Source organism: Benincasa hispida, chromosome 5 (assembly GCF_027475165.1).
Source record: "Benincasa hispida cultivar pf3 chromosome 5, pf3_genome.v1.1, whole genome shotgun sequence".
NCBI lineage: Eukaryota > Viridiplantae > Streptophyta > Magnoliopsida > Cucurbitales > Cucurbitaceae > Benincasa > Benincasa hispida.
Window position 1 is genome coordinate 47,385,013 of NC_143482.1, and position 18,038 is coordinate 47,403,050.

Below are 18,038 nucleotides of genomic sequence, written 5' to 3' on the forward strand. Positions count from 1 at the left end.
ATGTGTTAAATTAAAAGTTGTAAGTAGCGAAAGAAAAGTATGGATTTGCCCAAAATTTAATGATCCACTATTTGCTAATGTTCATGGACTTTTTCCCCTTTCAATTGTTGGGCTTAAAAGTTTATGGGCCCTGGTAACGATGGCCCATGGACCCACAATTAAGCCCAAAAATTGAAAGGAGAAAAATGTCATTCGAAGTCAAAGTCTTTGTTGAATGACCTAAATTATGGTTGATAAGTTTTGAGGTTGTATTTAGGAGAATAATAAGAACTAAGTTTGATGAAATATTTAATGGAAAAAGGAAGACCAATACAATAAAACCCAATAGCATGGAAAGTAGATAAAGTTTCCAACCACAACCGGCTTTCCACATGATTCATAAAATAGGTATTTGAAAACATATCGTAGCTTTGTAACATATTGTTGTCCATTGTTTGTAATCAACCAACAATGGACAACAATAAATCTCAAAATTATACACAGTGAAAACCTCATTTGATGTGAAGAGTAAAAACTACGAGACTTATGAGAAGTCCACCCTTGTCACATTCTCTTATTATGATAAAATTGAGGGAAAAAGAACCTAAATCAGTTAAACAAAGGTTCACTACCCGAGAGATAAAAAGAATGAAAATCACCCAGTTTTACAGATTTGGTTCGGGAAATATTAGGGACAAACTAAAGCTCTAAACTACGATCCAACCATTCAAAACGAGACCCTATATGTCCCAAACAGGTTGACCAAATTTCAGTACGATTCGACGGTTCAAAGACAATCGACAACTTTGTGGAAGTTGTCATTGAAAAACTGAACGACTATCTTTCTCTCCAATTTTCTGCTTCTTTTTTCACTCTTTTTTTCTTTGGTCATCTTCATATCACATAAAAAAAAAATAAAACAAAAACTAAGGCTTTCAAGATGGGCCAATCTAAAAATTAGTCCCAATTGGACTCGCAAAACACAAGTTTAAAATTCTTGCTTGTATAACAAGTAGACTCAATACCACAACATACCAAACACAACAAATTAAGAAAAAGCGTATAGATGGTCGATGTAAAGTTGTGGCTCAACATTTTATGTTCACACCTAAAAAGGAAACAAATACAAATATATGTCCCCATAAGCTAAAAAGCACAGGAAAAATGGGAGTATTTGAAAACCCAACAGATAACTAAGAGCTTGTTTGGTAGAGAATCCAGATTCTATTTTATGTTTTCGATGAGTTCAACAAATTTGCGTTTGACATACAATTCAAATTCTATTTCTAAAAACTGCTTTTGGATTCTATGAACCAAATAGTGTAAATTCTGAAAAACAATATTTTTGTGTTTTCGTTGAATCCAGATTTTGAATTTTGAAATTTAGACTGCAGAATTATATTAAACAAAGATAAAAATACTTAGAACTGCAATATGTCATATTATAAACTTAATTCGTTTTTTGAAAAGTAAAACATGTATTATGTAATGTATTATAAATTATATCATATGACAAAATAATAATTATACAAAAAAATTAATATAAAACATGTTCATAAATAAATTAATAATAGTTTATTGTTAAGATATATTTAGTATGTAACTTCAACAAGTTTTATGATTTTTAAACATAATATCAATCACATTTTAAAAAAAAATTATTTAAACTAGAATCCTGTTTTGAATCTGCTATCAAACACATATCTAAAAATATGAAATACAACTCTATTTTCATTGAATTCCTTGTTTACAAATTTCTGTTTTCATATTCTCTATCAAAGAGACCCTAAATTTCCAAAAATGAATATACAAACCAAATAACGCAATAGTTAGATCAGAGTATTTGAAATAAACATAAACAAATGGATATGCAAAAAGCCCACATTTTGACATAAAGGGTGTAAAAGAAACAAATGAAACAAGTTAAATAATGAATCAACATTCAACTCAACACCGACGTCTCCATATTCTCGAGAAAGTGAAAAACAAGCAAATGAGAGAGAGAAATCTAACCTTGAAACCCAAGAAAATTCTAGCTTGAAATGGAAGAGTAAAGAGATTATTCGAATATTTATGGGGCTCAAAAGGATATTTGAAAAGGGTAATTTGGATCGTAGAATTCTTTCTGTATCATAGTCGTAATACAATCTAGTTTATTTTTCAAGCTATTTCATCACCAAATCTTAAACATTACTTCTCTTCTTTCTTTCAATGATCTTGATTCTCCACTTTTAAATTTCATACAATGTAAAAGAGTTTTAAAATTTTGAGGTGTCCACGATTCGATTTTGTTTGATTTCAGATGAAATCAAAGATTGAATCAAACTTCTCGATTTTTGAAATAGTTAAACCGAGCACTAAATCTTCATGGAAGAAGAAAAGGCAGTTCACTAGCCACTACATCTGTGGATCCCACCAAATCATTAAACCTGGCGGCAGCCAAAATATACTTTGGATTCGATTCAAATATGCATCTGCCTATCATCCTATATTGTGATAATAGTGGTGCAGTTACAAATTCAAGAGAACCAAGAAGCCACAAGCGTGGCAAGCATATAGAGCACAAATACCATCTGATCCGGGAGATTGTACATTGTGGAGATGTTGTAGTAACCCAGATATCTTCTGAGCAAAACATTGTTGATCCTTTTACAAAGGCCCTCACAACTAAAGTGTTTGAAGGTCACCTACAGAGTTTAGGTCTACGAAGTTTGTAAACTAGGACAAGTGGAAGAACTTTTGGGTATATGCCCTAGTTTATTGTATTCATATGTTTATTGTACTCATATGTTTCTCATTTAAATTCAACATTGTGATACTACACTAAAAGTTTTAGTCCAAGTGGGAGTTTGTTGGATTTTATGTTTTAAAACTCGTAGTTTGTAAATTAATAAACATATTCTGTTTTTTTTTTTTCCGATAAAATTGTTATTGAAATTGTAATCTTGAATCCAATAAACTAAGGTCCTGAGACTATTTAATGTAGTTTGAACTTTATGTAGTGACATAAAATGTGGATCAAGTTCAAATATATAGCCAAAATGGTCTATAGTATATGAATAAGATTGGACGCCTTATTCTGGGGACATTATGGATGCGGCCCATTTTGTAGTTAGTACAAACGATGTGATCCTAAATGGTTCATGTGGAGCATGAAAGTAGGGGTATCCTATGTAAAGAGTTTACATAAGACTGAACCATGAAATAGTCACTTTTTACATTATAAACGCCGTTTTATGTATAAAATTGACTATTTCGATAATTGATGACCTAGGTAACTTAATCTTAATCCTGAGCTAACTATGAACTCCTGTTCACTCGGAATTATCCTTAGATCTGCATAGGTGAGGGCAGCTCATTATCGCTGGCCCAATAAGCCTCCCATTTCAGGGGTAAAATCAGGTGGATAGTTGGGAACATAGGGTGCAAGACGGAATTCACTCTTACCTGTTATAGGGATAGTAGATAGGTTGTTCCCTTTAGTACTGAATCTAGGTCTTGAACAAGGGGCCCCACCTTCTCTTGGGCCCGAGAGGGGTTCGGTTTATAGGTTGGACCTTAAACCAATTGTTCATTAGAGGATGAGTGGAACTTAAGGAACAAGATGTAGTCTTGGGGGTAAACCGTTTTTATGACCCAGTCGAGATTACGGACAACCTGTGAAGGATTAGCTTACTAATCATGGTTATATCAAATCGACACAAATATATCTATAGTGAGGGGAGTGCAACTACGAGACTCTAGTGGAATGACCCGTTAGTTAACGAATGTTGATTAACTCCGTCTAAAAGAGTTTTAGCCAGCTAATCTCGGATCGTTGGAGCCATTGATCTATAGGTCCATTAGGTTCCCCTACTAGCTCATATGGAATAAACTTAGAACAGTATGATAAAATAATTCGAATTGTTCGAATTAGGTGAAGAGAGAGAAACCGACAAATATGTGTGATATAGTGGTCGGTTTTTCAGTTTAGAGATACAACTTTAATATTTAAATGTGAGTTAAATATCAAGAATATGAATACGTTCATGTTTGGAAGCTCGGAAGTAATGGAAATAGTCAAAGATGTAAAAAGTCAAAGAGTTGACTTTTGACTTTGAAAAATCAAACTTTGACCGACCTTATATTCAAATGTGATTTGAATTTCGAGAAAATGAATGTGGATTCATGCTCGGGAGTTCAAAATTAGTCAACACGGAAAAAATCATAAAAAGTCAAAATGTTGACTTTTTTTATCAAAGTTTGACTTTGACAAAATGACTGTTTTGCCCTTTGACTAAAGTTAGTGGGAAAATCCAAACTTTTGTTGGATAATTCCACTAACAAAATAGTGGGCTAGGTTTTGGCTTATAGTGGAGATATTAAGCCCACTTAGATAGTGGATTCTAGGTGTTGAGTTTTTATGAATTGATTTCATGCAATTTTTACATGACTCTTTGCTATAAATATGGGCTTTGAATTTGGATTAAAAACTTTTGGCCATTTTTTCAAATTTTTTTTTCTAAATTTGGGATGGAAAAGTCACTACTTTGGAGCAAATTCAAAACCCAAACCTAACCCAAAATTTCATTTCTTTTTCCATCTCTTTCTCTCTCTCGATTTTCATCATCCATCGGGTCCCACAACCCGGTTCTGAGTCCAGAGGATAGTAGGTCAACTCTAGTGGTGATCCGGAAGAGTTCCAATCGAGATTCAGCGAGAAAAAGCATTTTTCGGGAGTTTCAAAGGTTGTATGCTATCCATTTTAATTTACTGTTTTTTTCCTTCAATTGCATGCTAATTTTCTTTTAATTAAAAGCAATTAGAGTGTAATTAGATCCTTATTCTGCTGCGTATGTCTGCTCCAATTCCACTGACTTAGTGCACACTGATCTTTAAGGGCCTGCTCCAATGCCATCAGCTGATGGTTTACGGTATTATGTGTTGTTCATCGATGACTTTAGCAAATTTACTTGGCTATATCCATTGAAACAGAAAAGTGATACTGCAGCTGCCTTTCAACATTTTCAGGCATTTGTTCATACTTAGTTTAACAAAACTCTTTGCACACTACAGATGGATAGAGGTGGTGAATTCAAAGTCATCACTTATATATGTGATCAGTTAGGTATTCAAGTCAAGGTCTCCTGTCCCTACACCTCGGCTCAGAACGGTCGTGCTGAGCGCAAGCATTGCCACATTGTTGAAACGGGTCTCAAACTTCTAGCACAAGCCAAAATGCCTCTGCACTTATGGTGGTATGCCTTCCAAACCGCTAATGTTCCTTAACTCTTTTCCTTCTCCTATTCTTCAGGATAAGAGCTCAATGGAAGCTCTCCTTAATAACACACTGGACCTATCCTCTGTTCGAGTCTTTGGTTGTGCATGTTATCCACACCTAAGGCCGTATCAGACCTACAGGTTTGCTCTTCATAGTAAGAAGTGTGTCTACCTCGGTCTCTCACCAATATACAAAGGGTACCGCTACCTAACAGATGATGGAAAAATAATTATATCTCGCCATGTGATATTAAATGAAGATGAATTTCCATTTCAAACAAGCTTTGGCAACACTCCATCTCAAGTCTCCTCACCTCCAGCTCCACCAATCGCAACCTGGTTTCCCCAGTCTCTATTCTCCCACCCTCAAACTCCCATCACTGTCGATTACCCGCCCTCAGACCAATACTCACCTACTGTCAATCCTCAAGGCCAGCCTTTACCTATCCAACCTATGTCGGACCCAACCTCAAGTACTTCACCTTCACATTCAAGATTAAATCTACCCTACATAGCCTCCCCTTCACCATCTCCCTCTGCTCCAACATTACCACCTCTGCTCCCGTCTACACCTCTTTATCCTACTCCACTGTCACCTCAGATAACCTCAACTCTGCCTTCACCCCAGCAACCCCTACACCATGCAACCCAACCTCTCATAAACACTCATCCTGTGATCACCAGAGGCAAGGCTGGGGTCTTCAAGCCAAAGGCCTAGGTTGCTGAACTCAACATTAATCTCTCTCAGATTGAACCCACCTCTGTCTCCCAAGCTCTTACTGTTCCACAATGGCGAGCTCAATGATTGAAGAACTCGATACCCTGCACCGCACCAACACATGGACTCTAGTGCCGCCTCCCTCTACTCATACTGTTGTAGGCTGCAAATGGGTTTACCGCCTGAAACGTGATGCTCAAGGTTTTGTTCAAAGGAACAAGGCATGCCTTGTTTCCAAAGGCTTCCACCAACACCCTAGCTTTGATTACTTTGACACATTCAGCCCAGTTGTTAAAGCCCCCACTATCAGAATTGTCCTTACACTAGCAGTATCAAATCATTGGCCTCTTCGCCAAATTGATTTCAACAATGCCTTTCTCAATGGCACGCTGAAGGAAACGGTATATATGTCCCAGCCCCCCGGATTTGAGAGCAAATCCCACCCGCACTACATCTACAAGCTCAACAGAGCGATTTATGGTCTCAAGTAGGCTCTTCGGGCTTGGAATGATGAACTAAAAGCCTTCCTTTGTCTATCCGGGTTCACAGTAAGTTCTCTTGACACTTCTCTCTTCTACATACGCACTTCCACTACTATCACTATGTTGCTGGTGTATGTAGATGATCTAATACTTACTGGTAGTGATCCAGCTTACCTAGACCATCTTGTTTCACATTTCAATAACCAATTCTCACTCAAAGATCTAGGCCAACTTAACCATTTTCTTGGTGTTCAAATCAATTATACATCCTCTGGTCTTCACCTTAATCAAGCCTAATATATCATCGAGCTTCTGTCCAAACTTAATCTCCAAAACATGAAACCTTGTCTAACTCCCGTTGTCCCTGGCACTTTACTTTCGTTGAGTATAGGCACTCCTCTGTCTGATCCTTTTCTCTGCTGAAGCACAATTGGTGCTCTTTAGTACCTCACCAACACTAGACTCGACATAGCCTTCATTGTCAACAAACTTAGCCAATTTCTTATAGCTCCTACCAATGTACATTAGTCGATAGTTAAACATGTACTTAGGTACCTAGCTGGGACTCTTAATCATGGGCTCACCATCAAACCCGACTCACACTTCAACATTACAGCCTACTCGGATGCCGACTGGGTCTCTAGTCTTGATGACAGAAAGTCGACCGCCGTCTACTGCATATACCTTGGCTCCACACTCATCTCCTGGTCCTCCAAAAAGCAAATGACTGTGGCCAGATCAAGCACCGAGTCCGAGTATAGAGCCCTAGCTCACGCTGCCACAGAGATCATCTGGGTGAGAAATCTGCTCTCTAAAATTGGTTTCCCTCCAACTGATATTCCTGTCCTCTGGTGTGACAATATGGCCGTTGGTGCCTTAGCAGTTAATCCAATCTTTCACGCGCGTACTAAGCACATTGAAATCGATGTGCATTTCATTCGGGATCTAGTTCTTCAAGATCAACTACATGTTAGATATGTTCCCTCCACTGAGCAGCTAACCGATTGCCTAACCAAGGCTCTTCCTCTTGACCGTTTTTCATATCTTCGAAGCAAGCTCGGGCTAACCGAATTACCCTCTCGCTTGAGGGGGGATGACAAGGATAAAATTAGATTACTCAGCAGGTGACAAAGTGCCACAATGATGCTGACCTCAATGCCACCGTGGACACTCTCTCTCCCTAACAAATTCTGGTGCAACGGTTGTCCTTCACCTGCAAGAAAAGATTTGATTCAATTTATTCTTTTGTCCATACTTGGCATATATGTATATAAAAGGGGAACCCCTTTATATAGATTTATTAAGAGAGAAAAATTCAAATACATAATATAGAAAAGAAAGGAAAAATTATTCACCCCTTTTCGTCATCTTCTTCCTCTGGTGCTTTCCTTCCTTTTGTCTGTAAGCTGAATTTTTCTTGCCGTCCTAACTATACCCTCCTCATCCCTGCCCCGTCCATGGTTTGGGGACCCTAAAGAGGTCCCCGGTCAAATCGGGGATTTTTCGCCCTGATTGGGGCAGGGCCGTACAGGGACTCGACCCTACGAGAAATTTTGCCCAACCCTAAATGCAGCCTAGGTTACACTTAAGTATTGCTAAAAATAAATTTAGATTTATTTTTATTGGGCTTTGCAAATAGGGAGCACGAAAGCTTGTATAAGAAATTAAGATGTAAACTAGGAGAAAGGTTGATTGGCTAAAGCTTTGTTGTACTACACAAAGAAGTAAAAGTGAACGTTGAACGATCTTAAAGAACTTCGCTAACAAAATGATTTTGTATAACTTTTAGGTACTAACCCAAAAAAATTATCTTAGACTACGTTTACATCACTGTAATGAAATGTGATATAAATATAATGGATTTTCATTAAAGAATCAATTGTAATGAACCTCAATCATAAAGGTAATTAGATTGATTTTGAACGTGTTTACTTAACTAGTTTGTAAACGTAATTTAATTACTATGGATGTTGTTTACTTAATTGGGATTTTTTTATCAATGTGTTACTAAATTTTGGATTTTCTTATTGATACCTTTATCGAACCAATAACATTCCAAAATTTTGAATTTTTTGGATTTTTTTATCGATACGATAGCAAATAACATCGCAAATTTTGAATATTTTTTTATTTTCTTTACACATAAAGAAAGAAAGAAATAATTCAATAACCTTACATCGATATTTTTTTTGGATTTTCTTTATCTATACTGTATCTTTTTTTTATCAATATCACAGCCAATATATAGATGTTACCAACTCACGCTTTAATCGTTAAAAAATAGTGAGCTCCAACTCATTTGTGACCGTAATCTAATTGAGCACCTTTTAATCCTCAATCAAATTACATTGATCGATTGCAGATTTCATTGGAGGATTCATAATTTATTATAATTATAAAAATATTAGTAAATAACCACAAAATAATCAAATGAAACCTGAATTACGTTATTATAGTCATAAAAATATGTGGCCTTAGTGTGTCTTGTGGTAAGGTGTGCAAAGTCGTAGCAACCGTGTTATTACAAAATTTTCAATTACTACAAACTCCTATTAAAACAATTACATTTTTTTGATAATCTACGGTAGTAGTTGTTAATATCTCAAATAAAAGTTCTCCATTAAACGGGGTAAAATGAATACATACAACCTACTGAACAAAAAGAAAAGCCGCAAACCGATTCTTGGGATTCAATGCCACTCTTCAAGCATGTTCCGAAAAAGCAAAGTTTTAAGCAGTCATGGCTTGCTTCTGTGTAAAAAAGCAATGCCCTTCTCAATGCTTGCCTTCAATTCTGGCTTTAGAGCTTCAAGAGCCTTCTGCTCGTACTCGGATAAACCCTGGAGATCAGACGTTACAAAGGCTTCAATTCCTTTCCTCCCGAGCTTAACCCTCGATGCAAAGAAGGGAAGCTCAGTTAGATCAGACGCCACAAAAGTGCACTCATATACATCACTGTCTCCATCCAAAGCACGAAGAGATGATTCCACAAATCTTGCTGCAGCATATGCCATTGAAAGGGTAGCAGATCCTGCCCCTGCCTTTGCTTCCACGACTTCGGTTCCCGCATTTTGAATCCTCACAGTCAATTCTTGAATTTGTTCATCTGTAAAACTCACAGAAGGTCTCGTCTTTGATAGCAAAGGAAGAATTGTTATTCCTGCATGTCCCCCAACAACCGGGACATCAACGTCGATCAGTTTAAGGTTCTTCTGTTCAGCAACGAAAGTGTTTGCCCGAACAACGTCCAATGTAGTAACCCCAAAAAGCTTCTTTGGATCATACACGCCCTTCTGCTTTAGAACTTCTGCTGCGATTGGAACAGTTGAGTTCACAGGGTTGCTAATGATATGAATGAAAGCATCAGGACAAATATCAGCAACTGCCTCCACCAAACTTTTCACTATGCCAGCATTTATGTTGAAGAGGTCATCACGAGTCATACCGGGCTTTCTCGGAACCCCAGCAGGTATGACAACAACATCTACACCTTTTAAAGCATTGGCTAATTCAGAAGGTCCAGTGAAATCCTGAACTTTTGAGGGGGTGTTGCAATGGCTAATATCAGCAGCAACACCCTTTACATTTGCAATATCATAAAGGTTAAGGGTGGCAACTAATGGCGACATCTTGATGAGAAGTGCCAGAGGCTGACCTATTCCTCCTGCAGCTCCAAGAACGGCAACTTTGTAAGAGGCTTGAGGTTGAAGATTTTTGCATACATTCTGGTTTGCTCTTTGAGATGATGGAGCAAGATGGCGCCATAGAGCAGCACTGCTCTGTTTCCCAAGGAAAGATGACTCTGGGTCACAACGAAGAGATGAAGCTGCCTTGAGGCCACAGAAGCTCTGAAGAGTCTCTTGTGAATTGATTTTTAAGCTAGCAGACTTTGATTGGGAAAATGAGTTGAGTTTAGTATTTAGTGATGCAGTTGCTCCATTTGACAAAATAGTTGCCGATGTTGATGCCATAATCTATTAAAGAAAGGGGAAGCAAGGGAAGCTTTAGTCATTTTCATCAAACGGTGATTCTCCAACGATACAAAAACATCAAAATTGCTAGACTCTAATGGAGTAACACATTAATCTGGTAAGTAAAGTTATCTTTTTCATAAAAAGCAATCAGGAGAATAGATAGTTCAACTCTAGTAAGAAAACTAAGACAACCGCTCCAACTTCAACAAGTGTGTTCCATGAAAATCAACACAATGTTCAGATGATTCCTTCAAGAAAAAAAAATCTCTAAGAAAACACGAACCATACTACATAAATAACATAAATGTAAAGTTTCAATCCTTGAACTTACAAATATTACCTAGCTCAAAGTATAATAAAAATCATAGCAATCTGATACATGTTATAATTTACCAAAATGGAAAAAATGCAACGATGAAATATTTAATGGAAAAAGGAAGACCAGTGACGAGATGTTATATAGTTTCAGAACACAACCGACTATTCAGATTATTCATAAAATAGATACTAGAAAACATATTTCAACTTTGTTACTACACAAGTTTATGAAAAAAAAATAAAAATAAAAACTACAGGCAAACTTATCAAGTTATATTAGCAAAACATACAAGAATTCTATGACTTTATACCACTCATACGTAATTCATTAGTTCTCTTTTATCTATCAAACATGACAAATTAAGAAAAAGCACCTTGATTGTCCACATAAAATTGTGGCCCAACATTTTTTGTTCTCACTTAAAAAGGTTTCATTTGGTATCATCAACCGATGTGATGTTGTTGTGAAAACCTTCTAATACATTAAAGGCATTCAAGTTTATAGCAGAGCTGAAATTCCTATAAGGGATTGTGTTGCAATCAGGCAAAACTTCTTCCTATCCAAATCAAATTCCCTTCTCTTCACATTATCACTCAAACAACCATATCCCTACAAACACATTCAAACAATCCCTCATTCCCATTAACATTTCTCATCCTTCAGAATTGATTATTTTGCATTAAACTTAAGAACACAAAGTTTCATTTATAGAATTCATGGGGGGGCGATTCACAAGTAGTACCTGAGTACAGAAATTAAATGCAAGAGAAACAGTAATTGATCGCCATGGAAAAAACTCTAGAAAGCAAAATTACAAAAATGTAGAAAAGATATATGGCAGAAAGTTGGATTCGGAAGAAGATGAATGGAATCGAACCTCAGAGACAAGCTTGAAGGCAATTTCGGCCTTGGAGCGCGATGAAGTTGCAGACCTGCAAATCGAAAGCACATTCCCGATCAAAAACAAAACGAAATGGCAATGGAGGGAGATAGAAAAGAGAAACCCACCAAGCTTAAGATATCGCCTACGAATAGAATCGATTACAGCGCCTTCTTCGACCTATGAGAATGGATGAACTTGACGATTCCAAATGAACTAATGGCTATTTGGGTCGGTTGAACTTGTTCGATAGCATAATATAAACCGAACCGGCCCAAACCGATTCGATTTGGTTCGGTTCGCGGGTTGAGTTGGTTCCTTACACACGCAAAAAATAACAAAAAAACAAAAAAACAAAAAAACAAAAAAACAAAAAACAAAACAAAACTAACCATAGCTTTGATTAGCTCACCTTCACAAATGAAAGGATAATAGAATTCTATTTCATTCTCAAAGCAAAATCAATAGATATATAAAACAAATAACGCAACAAATTTGGAGTATTTAAAATGAATGAAAATAGAGATGTCCACATGATAGGGCGAAATTGGGAAAATTGTCTTTCTATTCCATTCTCTTACTTGCAAATTTCATTGCGGGGATCGAGTTCCCACGGAAAAAATTCTCCCGTCTTTATTTTATTCTAACAATTTTTTATTTCATTTAAATATATATTTTTTTACAATTCCTTAAACTTTTTCAATACAATTTTGATTTAAATAAAATATTATCAATTTTACTAATAAAAACAATAATACACATGCAATTTGAAAATATATAATTAAAATACTAAATTCTCATAATTTGTAAAAATCAAAACTCAACAACTAGAACATCTCATATTAAATATTAAGACATCTAAATAATTAAAATAATAAAGTTTTAAACTTAAATAATTTAAACATCCATAATTATCCTAACAAAGCCTACAATATTAATATATATATATATATATATATACAAAAGTTAGGGCTGGGCGGGTCAGGGTCGGTATTCTCCGTCCCCGACCTCGAATTGTAAATAGAGAAAAAATTCTCCACTCCCTCTCTCGTTCTTCATGTATTCAGGGATTCTCTGCTCCATTTGGGACCCTAGCCCCACAAATTTTTTGGATATTTCTATGTGAAAACCACACATTTTGGTGAAAATTGTATGAAAGAAATAATTGAATCGAGCAGAATCATGAATCAATATTCAACCAAGCATTAACTTCTCCATATATTCTCGAGAAAGTGAACAACAAACAGAGGAGACAGAGAAATCTAACATTGAAATCCATAAAAATTCTAAGTTGAAATGGAGGAGGAAAATGAGTAATCGAAGATTCATGGGGCTTAAACGGTATTCGAAAAGGGTGTTGTAGGTAGTAAATTCTAGGGTTTTTGTACAAAAGATTCTTTTTTATGACCCAAATGAAATTTGACCTAAGATTCAAATTTGTTTGAAAAATAGTCTTTACCTATGTCAGCCGCATGTGAAAGTACCATATTGTCCTCAAACCGCACGCAAAAGCCTGGCGTTCAAACAAATTCTCGTTCTTTCCTCTCGTTTCTCGTTCCTTCCTTTTGTTCATCATTAAACGCGACTATAACTTTGTTCTTTGATTTTTTTTTCCTTTATTCAGATTCTTCTTCATGCTTCTCGCTCCTTTTTCTTGTTCCTAATCAGTACAACAAATTTTTTTCTTCGGTTTTTTTTCTTTCGTTTAAATTCTTCCTCTAACTTCTAACTCTCGCTTCTCACTCCTTCCTCTTGTTTCTTATTAGACATAAGTGCACTTTTTTATTTGGGAAAAAAACTGCAAAACAAAGAAATAAGAGAAAAAATTAGGAGAATGAAGAAGAATAAAAACGTAGGAGAAGAAGAAGAAACAGACGAAAGAAGAGAAGAAGAACGTGATAAAAAAAAAAGCTGGAAAACGAATAAGGTGGAAGAGAGTTCATTAGGGGTTAAAATGGTAATTTGACAAGTGGATGATGTAAGCAATCATTTTTCATTTGTTTTCAAATTGAGGTCAAATTTTATTTGGCCTTTTATTTTGGGTAATCTATCCCGATTTTCCTATAATTCTCTATCTGAAAGCCTTAGACGTAGCACTTCATTTTGGAGAGCCAAGTTTTGTATTGTTTCCCTTTCTCTTTCTATGTACCAAAGACACTGTCGCAATGCGAATTTAGTCATTTTTTCAAGCACTTTTGTTCCCAATCTTAATCGTTACTTCTCTTCTTCCTTTTAACGGTCATGATTCCCCACTTTTTAATGTCATACAATGTGAAATAGTTTTAACGTTAATTACTACTTAAAAATAAATAAATAAATAATAAGAGAGGTCTGTTTAATTTTTCAATATATATTAATTAAAGTTATGCAGAAGGAATAACTACTCGATGGTTCATTTTAGCCAATTTGTGATGTATTAGAATAACCGGTTCAACTCCCCAACTACCTCTCAATCCTTACCTACTCTTATTCACATACAAACTTCCTCATCCTTAGAGAGCTGCATCTCAAACTAGGCACCATTCATCAATCCTACCTTGCCTGACCCTTGAATTCCCACTAATGTTCACTCAATGCAAACTCGATCTAATTATGAAATTTTCAAACATTTCCTATTAAGCTTTAATGCTTACACTAGTTCTCCATTTGATCCAGTTTCTTATACTAAAGCTTCAAAATATTTTCATTGGTATTTTGCAATGGTAGAAGAGTTTAATTCCTTTCCAGAGCATGCACTTGGTCACTAGTGCCCCAGTCTCCGTGCATGAATGTGGTTGGATGTAAGTGGATTTTTCACACAGAATATAATACTGATGAGTCAGTTACTCATTACAAAACTCTTTTAGTAGCAAAAGGATATCATAAATTGAGGGGTTTGATTTTGGTGAGACATTTAGTCCCGTTGTTAAAAAGCCTACCATCTGTGTCATTTTTATGCTCGTTGTTACCTACAAGTGGCCATAACATCAAATGGATGTAAGAAATGTCTTCCTTCATGGTCAATTATAGGAAGTTATCTACATGTCTTAACTTATTGGTTTCATTAACAAAACATGTCTCTATCATATTTACTTGATCCATAAAAGCCTTTATGGCCTCAAGCAAGTGCCGTGGGGCATGGTATGATCAATTTACCTCTTTTCTACTTATTGTTGGATTCGTGATGTCCAATTCAACTATGTATACGATTTGTGAGCTTTCCTTAATTTATCTTTTGTTGTATGCGATCTTGAAATATTAAACCAAACACACCTTGAAGTAAGAAATAAAAAAATAAAAACAAAAAAAAAATCACATAATCATGATAATTCAAGAATAGTTTGATCCTTCTTCATTAAAAAAAACGAACCAACAAACAAACAAATGATCTTTAGGATGATTAAACCGAAGTTGGAATGGATTAAAAAGAGAAAAATTAAAGAAAATATAAAATATTAATGTAAAAAAATATCGAATGGCCTATTAGCTCAGTTGGTTAGAGCGTCGTGCTAATAACGCGAAGGTCGCAGGTTCGAAACCTGCATGGGCCATTTGCTTTTGCATTCTTTAATCCATATGTATAAAGATAATATTATTTATCTGTTTTATTGTCATCAGCAAGCGCTCGTGGCCTAATGGATAAGGCGCCTGACTTCTAATCAGGCGATTGTGGGTTCGAGTCCCACCGGGCGTGATCTTTTATATTATTTTTGTTCTTTTTTATTTAAATTAATATTTCTTACTCTCTTTAGTTTTAGGTATCATAATTTTTTAATGGTTTTTTTAAAAAAAAAAAATAAAAAAAAATGGAAATGTATTAAATTAAAGTATGGGTTGTTGAAATTGAAACTCTGATCACGAGGTTAAGAATACAAACATTATATCAGTTGAGTCATACTCAATTTGGCTTAACTTATCGTATTTATTCTCAAAATTTTCAAGTTATCATTTATATTATAGTCGTCACATTTCCTTTAAAAGTTTTTGTAAATATCTGTCTAAACCTTGAAGAAAAAAAAAAGACACAATTTAGTCTTTTGTTTTGATTTTGGTTTAAACAATTTGGCTTCCAAATTGGTTTCAAGTATAGACATGATGTGTGATTTGGATATGTATTCAAATCACATAGATGAAATATGTAATCAAGTTTTAGGAGGCAAAATAATCAAATAAATATCTGAATGATTATTTTTTATTTATAGAATCAACATAGGTTGTGATTAAACTAATGATTTTATTTTGACTATAATTAACTAAAATAAATCTCTTAAAAATTTAAAAACTAAAATAATTATATTTAAAATATATATAAAAAAAGATCATTTTAATCTTACTTTGATTTTCATCCAAACAAATTAATAACAAGGTTTTCAAGTATTATATTGATGTACTTTCTCGATCAAGAGAAATTTTTGGTTCTTTGATTTTTCTTTTTTAGAAATGGTTCTTCGAATTTTAATATTGAATTATAGATAATGTCATCGTTATGAGAGATCCAAACATTGTCTATATATATATAAAAAAAAATAGAAATAAATAATAAATAAAATTTCAACCTTTGACCAAAATCAGAACCTTCTTGATATAACAACCTCTTAAAATAATTCATGCTGATAAATTTTGACATTGGGACTAGAATTCAATAACAAACAAAATATATACAAATGGTATAATATTTAATTAATTGATTTTTAACTTTTTTTTGTAAGATGCTTTTCTTAAAAAAATAATTAAGGTGGTCTACGAAACAGTAGTCTACGTCTACTTAGATAATGTTTTGTTTTGTTTTATTACATTTTAAAATGATTTTGTAGTTCTCCAATTTTAAAAATTAGGTATATTTTATCCATGCGATCTTAAAATATATTATTTTGGTCTCCGAATTCTTAAAAATGGGTGTGTTTGATTTTCCGATTTTTAATTCGTGACATTTTAAATTAGAAAAATAATTTTAAAAATAACTCAAAATATTAAAAGTAAGTCTAAAATCACATGACAAAATCGGTAAAACAAACGTTTCTTAATGATAAATCAATAAGTAAATAATTCAAATTATACAAACGTTTCTTAATGATAAATCAATAAGTAAATAATTCAAATTGATTTGAGTTAAAAGATAATTTTTTTAATATAACAATGGAAAGGATGAGAGAAGGAAACTTCGTGATTTTAACAAATAAAATGCATGTTAATTACTGTGCAGAATCAATAAATTTAAAAGATCAATGGAAATTTAATGATATTAAAAGGCATCTTAGTTAATGGTTTAATTATTGAAGTTAGCTTTGTTTAGCTAACTCCACATTGCACTGATTTTTCTATAGACTTTGTGTTCTGTCCAATAAAAAAATTCAAGTATGTCTGTTTGTTTCTTGGGAAAAAAAAAAGTTGGTGGCTGAAATTCTCGAGAAAAAAAAAGAAGAAGAAGAAGAAGAAGAAGTAAATATATATCATTATTTCTTAGAATCTAATTAACAATCTCAATTTTATTGTTTTATGAAATTCAAACACTGCCATTTCAGACTTCTAATTTGTTTAGGTCCGAATTTTCATGTTTTCCCCCTCAATTTCTGAAAATGAATTTGGAAAATAAATTTTTTTTTTCAAATGTAATATATTAAAAAAAAAAAACAGGGAGATTATGTGACCTCATAGCTTGAAATTAAGACACAAACAAAATACAAAAAAATATAAAGAAAGTTTAAAAATGTATAATTAATTGTCAACATAATCATACCTCTACTCACATAATACTCGTACTATCAAAAATATCTTGACATTTGATTTGTATTATCGATCTCTAAGTATGTTCGATAAATTTATGAATTTTATAAAGGTTGAATTTTTCAGAAATTGACAAGAAATTTGGGTTTTTATTCTTTTAAATGATTTTTTCCTCTCTAAAATCTGGGGGTTTAATCAACCATTTAAAACTCATTAACGAATTGCAGTTAAATTGAAACTTTTTAAGCACTAATTTAGTACTTTAGATAATCAATTTGATTTTTGATTTTTGATTTGTTTTTACCATATTTTTTTAAAGAAATATTTTGATTCTTAGAAAATTTTAAAAACAAAAATAAATAACTATTCCTCTAATTTTTATTAACGTTTTTTTTAGAGTTGTTTTTAAATATAAGAAAATGAACAAAAATATTTATAAATATAACAAAATTTCACCATCTACCTGCAATAGACCACGAATATTACTATTTATGTCAATGTGTATCATGATAGACACAAATAGTAATCTATCACTCAATAGATAGTGAAAAGAGATTATGTTATCAAACAAAATGAATCAATTTTTAAAAAAATAACAAAAAAACAAGATTTATTGTTTTCGAGCATGTCTATTAGTTCTTGGGAGATTATTTATTTATTTTTTTTTTAAAAAAAATGGGGTAGACTTTTTCCAATAAACAAAAAGTTAGTTGTTTGTTAAAAA

At 33.9% G+C, this 18,038-nt stretch overlaps 2 non-coding genes and 1 pseudogene across 3 annotated transcripts; 2 read left to right on the top strand and 1 right to left on the bottom strand.

The window, feature by feature from the left end:
- Nucleotides 1-8,928: 8,928 nt before the first annotated feature.
- Nucleotides 8,929-11,843, bottom strand: LOC120077144 (malate dehydrogenase, chloroplastic pseudogene; annotated as a pseudogene). The gene is made up of 3 exons (XR_016529485.1): nt 11,740-11,843; nt 11,609-11,663; nt 8,929-10,412 (listed from the first exon to the last, which is right to left on the bottom strand). The product of XR_016529485.1 is annotated as a malate dehydrogenase, chloroplastic pseudogene (transcript).
- Nucleotides 11,844-15,067: 3,224 nt separating this feature from the next.
- On the top strand, nt 15,068-15,141 carry TRNAI-AAU (transfer RNA isoleucine (anticodon AAU)). The gene has a single exon. It is a non-coding gene; the product is annotated as a tRNA-Ile (tRNA).
- Nucleotides 15,142-15,211: 70 nt separating this feature from the next.
- On the top strand, nt 15,212-15,284 carry TRNAR-UCU (transfer RNA arginine (anticodon UCU)). The gene has a single exon. It is a non-coding gene; the product is annotated as a tRNA-Arg (tRNA).
- The last annotated feature ends 2,754 nt before the right edge of the window (nt 15,285-18,038 follow it).